Genomic DNA, 6,000 nt, shown 5'->3' with positions numbered 1-6,000 from the left:
CACAGCAATCAAATGTCCCATCTCAAATTTGTTGAATTTATGTCAAGAAATCTGGTCCTTTTTCTGAGTATTTCTCATATTTCTTCGGTGGGAGAAAATTAGCAGCTGTTACTTCGCTTGGTATCGCTTGTTTGCATGCTGCGAACCAAATATTGGTTTTCAGCTCAGTTGTTTTAGCTTTTTATCCATGAAAAAGCTTTCGAATTGCAACAGAGTGACAAACAGTAGAACAATGCTAATTAAAGTTTAGCATAGATCTCAAAACAGTCAAATACATTTACCGCACATCTTTTGAGACATTGACCAGCCGTTACAAAAAATGTATTTTAATTAGACTTTGAGGTACGTGCATCTCTAACAACTTAAAATTCATCAGAATTTGGGTAAATGATTGTCACATCTGTGTAAATTATGCTCCTTGATAAAGGATCTTAAAATCTTTCTTTCTACACAAATAGCGACTTTAGCGATACTTTATATCCTACTACACTATACTACCAAAAAGCTACGTACACCAAAAATTTTTTTAAAAAGCTGCACAAACATCAAATAATACAACATTTTGAGTTCAAATTAGTTCTCTAATAACGGGAAATTAGGCTCCTAGTTTTTCTAACTTATGGTAGACAGTTTATGAAGTTTTCAGACAAATTAATAAGAACATCTAAGTCACGGTTTTGACCATTTTTCTTCCAATTTTTCCTAAATATCTGTCGGTTTCTGTGATTTTTTCTTCACAGTTGCGCATAAGTTTTCAATTGGATTCAGATTTGATCTATTTGCGCACCATTCCAGTACCTCCCGCTTCTCTTCTTTGAAGAAATTGTTGACAACCTTTGCTTTATGCACAGAAGCATCATCTTGTTGAAAAATAAGCTTTCGAATATGAAATTTGTTTTCGTAATTTTTCAACGATTCCTTACGAACTAGGCCCTTAAGCTTGTTTGATCACCTAATAAACAGTGTCCGCTCATCTGATGTTTATACCCCTCGAGATGAGTGATTGCTTGTGAAAATCAAAAAGTTGCCAAGAAATCTCGTTTAATTTCTCCAAACAACTCAAGCAATTCCTTCGCTAGAGACGCCCTGAGCCTGTTACACTTTTGTTATAGCTTGTATTCATACTGTATACTGTCTTGAAACTGCTATCTTGATTTTAAGCTGAATTACCTTTGTTTTCTGACCATCAACATTGGGCGTTTCCAATCGCAACAGCATGGCAAACAAGGAATTAACAAAGCAGCGTAACCTTCTTTTCTGTGTAAGCGGAAAAAATGAGAATGAATCGCGTTTAAAACTTAAAATTTTCACGCTTTTCTTCACGCTTTTCCGACAATCAAACGTTTTGAGCAAAAGTAACGCTTAAAGCGCACAAATTGTGTTGTACGTAGCTTTTTGGTACTATAGTGTATTTTGTTTGATAAACAAAATAGCAATTGGGAAGATTACCTGTCAATATCTTTTTCTGTGATCTTTTGTCAGGGATTTAAAAAGTAAGCATCAAGTTTTCGATGAAATTTTTGGTTAAACAATTTTGAAATCCTAAATCATCTGAATCAATAATCATTTTAAATTATTAGGGTTCTTTCAAAGAGTTTCAAAGAAGACTACTATTAAGATCTCCAAAATTTCTGTAAATATCAATATCGTTTTAATTTTAGCCAGACAACAAATAACTGATAACTAGACTCCGTTAGAAGGCTTTTAGAGAGTCAGTTAAAATTTTGTTCAGCTGCGTTCTCTTCGAAGATAATTTTCTAAAACTTTGTAATTAGTACTTTCTCAAGTTTTTTCAAAGTCAATTTGTTGTTGTTCATGTTCACGCTTGTCCTTGTCAAGGTCGAGAAGAAAAATAGAACAAGTGATCAAGAAAAATAGACATGAACGCAACCCGCTTCAAGTTCATCATCCTATCCATTCCTTCTCCCAGACCTTTAGCCATTTAGTTACTAGGGAAAACAATTATTCGATATTCTTATTCGATACCAGCTATGTTTGTGAGACTCGAACCACTGCTGTACAGAAAGCTTGTCTCCTCTACTGCCACGGTGCCAACGAACCTAACTGCTCTTACGATCCACATTCTTAAAAGTTATGTCAAATCAACAAATTCAACTCATAATTATAAAATATATGCGGGATCGTTTCACTTTGTGCCTCCCCAGTACGTCATGCACCCCTAGATACAGAGCACGTGTCATTACATAGTAACTACATTTGAGAAATTTTTAGGTGTCTCGGCTGTTGCAAGTAATTGGCACCCATAAAGCTTGGGGGGCACAAACGGAAAAAAGATCCGATCGACGCAAAATTCAACTTAAAATTATGTAAGATGGAAGCCAATTTCAACGCAAAATTATGTAAGATCAAAGCTTAAATAAGCTCTCAATTATGTAAGATTTACGCATGAAAACGCAAATTTATATATGATAAATGCTCCGAAATGCAAATTTTTGTAATATGCAGGCTATACTCAGCGCAAAATTATATGAACATTACGCTAAATTCAACAAATTTTTCTTTGCTTGACAGTTCTATCTGGGTTAAATGTCTTTTTTTGACCACACTTCTTGACTTGCTTATAGTTTTCTAGTCTAAAGTTTTTGTCTTATTTTTTTAATATTTAAGAAAATGTTCTCCTTGCAGTGAAAGTCGTTTGTGTGGAGAAAGGCATCACCTAGTTTGGTGGACCAAACTTTTCGCGCTAGATAACGCCAAGAAGTCAAACGACACAAAAACCTTAAATGAACAACCTTTATTCAAAATAACAATATGTAATTTTATCGATAAGCTCTTGCTCGACCACTTATAACAATAATCTCATTTCGTTTACCCATGGTATCTAAATTACCACTGACCGCAAAAAGGCAGGACCTGTTAGCCCATTTTGAGCCAATTGAGGTCAATTCATTTCATGCGTGACGTAGTTTGACCTTGCTTTGGTCTTAAATCTAAACCTTTCCCTTTCAAAGCGACTTTTTTCTTTTATATTCAAGTCAACTTACTCTAAATCTGGCAGGTTTAGCTTAAAACTACTCTTAGGGTTCGTTGCTCAATTGACATGTAGTAGAGTACGGATTTTATTCCGTAGGGTTCGACATGGTTGAGGCTCGAACGACCAACCCTCAGGTTGTGAGTAAGTTGCTATACTGACTGCGCTATGGTTGCTTCTTTTGTTACGCCTACATATACAATTTGAAGTCGTTTACATTTTTCGCTGACATTTTAATTGTTTTCACAGCATCCTCCAGCCCGGATATTGGTGCACCAAAAATGAGAATTATATAACTGGTGGGCATCGTTACTGTACATAGTTCTTTTTTCAGCGGTGATCACCAAAGCAAAATTTTGCGATGCGTCCTAAAGGAAAATGACCTCAATGAGATGCATCTTCGGTGGGCCATACCAGATCTCCTGTCTTTAAAACGTCTGCCGCGGCTGTTGACCATTTCCTGTGGCACTTCAGAGCCGGTACAAACTGATGCAACCACCGTTTCTAAATTGAGTCGACATATGATTGAGCCCGGACATATCGCCTTCTGTGATTGAAGGGCCCAATTTCAATTAATGAGGCACCATACTAAAGCAGAACCCGAGAAGGAATTTAATTGGAGTTATTGCGTCAACTTCTGATGGATCATTGCTAACAGAAGTTAGCAGACGTTTGTTGATTGTCATTTCAACTAGACAAATTGTTGTTTGAAGCACGTCGACAGTCAATCGGTGGTAATCAAGGATAGCGTAGAATGTCCGTCTGACACTCCCAAACATGCGTTCACATTAAACACCATGATGGAGGGCAGATGGCGGGTTAAAATGCCACTTAATACCTTTCTGTGACATTTTGCTTGCAGCCGTTTCCTGATTTAAAGCTTTAAATCAAGCTGACGACCCTTTCTTGGCATCAGTAATGTTTGTTCCGTTGTAGAACCACAGATTTTGCCGTTTCCTTCTTCGTGCGCTGAGTTTTTGTATACTGATAGCAAAGATGCTGGTATCCATAGATATTACGAATTCAAAATGGAATGATCGAATTGTAAGGCACGTGAAATGAGATCCCCAGCGCTTCATAGGTGAACGTTTGGCAGCGACATAGAACTGGCTGAAATAATCTATACCTGAATTGGAGAAAGGAGGATTACCATAGGACAGACGCTCGACTGGCAGATCTGCCATCATTGGCTTCATTGTTTCAGCACTACGCTTACAAAATAAGATAAACTTGTGCTTGATTGATGTTAAAGCGGGACAGAAGCTCGTAGGAATTCAACATTTTGGTGATAGTTTTCCTAGTGTTCCTTAAAAAAAAGACATTTTAACTGCCAGAGGAGGGCTATCTAATATTATGGGGTATTTGAAATCATAGTCAAGGCATTTGGGCCAATGATGGGCAAGAATGGCGCAATCCGACACTTTTTGTTCATCTGTTTACCATGAAAAAGAAATTTTTGCTCAATTGGGAATGGTTACGACAGCAAGAGAAACTGAAAGTCAGCCTTAGCTACTCAAAGTTCATCGGGTTTGCCAACAATTTAGTCTGATGTACGATATGAAGCATGATTATCGATGATACTGTGGAGATAGGCTAAAATTGAGAAAACTGTACCCATATTTAAAAATTTTCAGATTGTGATTTAAGGACAGCACGCGCCACTTCAGGCGGCGCAGTTACATCTTTGTACACATTTCACGGGTGGATTTTGTTCGAAGACTAATTTTGATGCTTGTGCTGGGTTGAACTGGGAAGTGAGAAGTCAACAGAAAAATTGACCCTGCTAACCAACTGCTTTTTTCTAAATTTTCAGCTGAAATGGCTCTATTTTCGGCGTCTGCTGGGTTGTCTGCAGTTGACACAGGGATCCATTGATCAACTGTTGTCGACTCTAGAATTTCAGAAACTATGTTAGGAACAAACAAATATTGCTTATCAAGTGAACCCAGCCACTGTTAAGCAAAGGCTCTATAAGTCCACGTAGTTTCTGCTCCAGGGAATTGTGAGGGATTTAGTTATGTGAGCTTTCAACAGTGTCGCCAAGAGGGCGGCCGGTAATTCTAGTTTACGCACTGTTTAGCACCTTATGGGGCAACCTTTGCTTTTCCCAGAACAAAAGCAATTTCGGCGCTTTCGCTACTTCTGATTTTAGTTTGGCCCAGAGTAAGGCAACCGAACTAAAGGCAACTGAGAGCTGTCTCCAAAAACATGAAACTCCAACTGGTCTAACGACCAGGAGAAGAAATTTCTACGGATAGTTAAGTTGCAAGCTTTAGACAGAACAGAACTCCAGAGTACGAATCTGCTCATCTTTTCAATGGGCAAGGTGTTATCCCAGTTTTGGCCACTCAGTCTCCAAATGTCTTTTAACAACATTCGAGCAGTAACGGTGAATGCCGCGACCAACCCGATGGGGTCAAAGACTTTTGCTACTAGGCTGAAGATTAAGCGTTGCATGACTTTGTTGCTTTCGTTGCACTTCGTGCCCCGACTAACGACAAATATATCTTTTCGATGGTCCCTTTTCAGACCCAGTACTTGTGAGGAAACTTCTTCATCTAGATCTAGGATCACTTTAGGTTTGCATAGTTGATCCTTGTTTTCATTTTTATTGATTAAGTTTTGTTTGTTACTTAAAAATTCTGTTAGCTTGATTCATCCTAACTTCAATAACTCAACTAAATTTTTGGCTCATTTAGTGCTTCATGTGGTTTTTCTGAAGAATCTAAATAGTCGTCAATATAGAATTTATCTAATACTGCTTGCGCAGCATCGGGGAAGTTGACACTCAGTAAAGTTGTCTGTTTGAGCTGCTGAAGAAACAAACAATTTGTTATCTATAAGCATAATTTCATATTTGTTTCAAAGTTTACCCCGCGGTTTGGAATCCCTTACTCTCGCAAGAGTTCGCTTTGAGAATTTTGGATATATGCACTGTCGAGACATCTTATATTAGTGTCTTCCTGATCAGCAAGATAACAATTGCCAGGTTGATGTTTTAATTCACA

This window comes from Convolutriloba macropyga, chromosome 11, assembly GCF_964194025.1.
Source record: "Convolutriloba macropyga chromosome 11, txConMacr16.3, whole genome shotgun sequence".
In the NCBI taxonomy this organism is placed as follows: Eukaryota; Metazoa; Xenacoelomorpha; order Acoela; family Convolutidae; genus Convolutriloba; species Convolutriloba macropyga.
Note: the sequence above shows the minus strand (reverse complement) of the source record.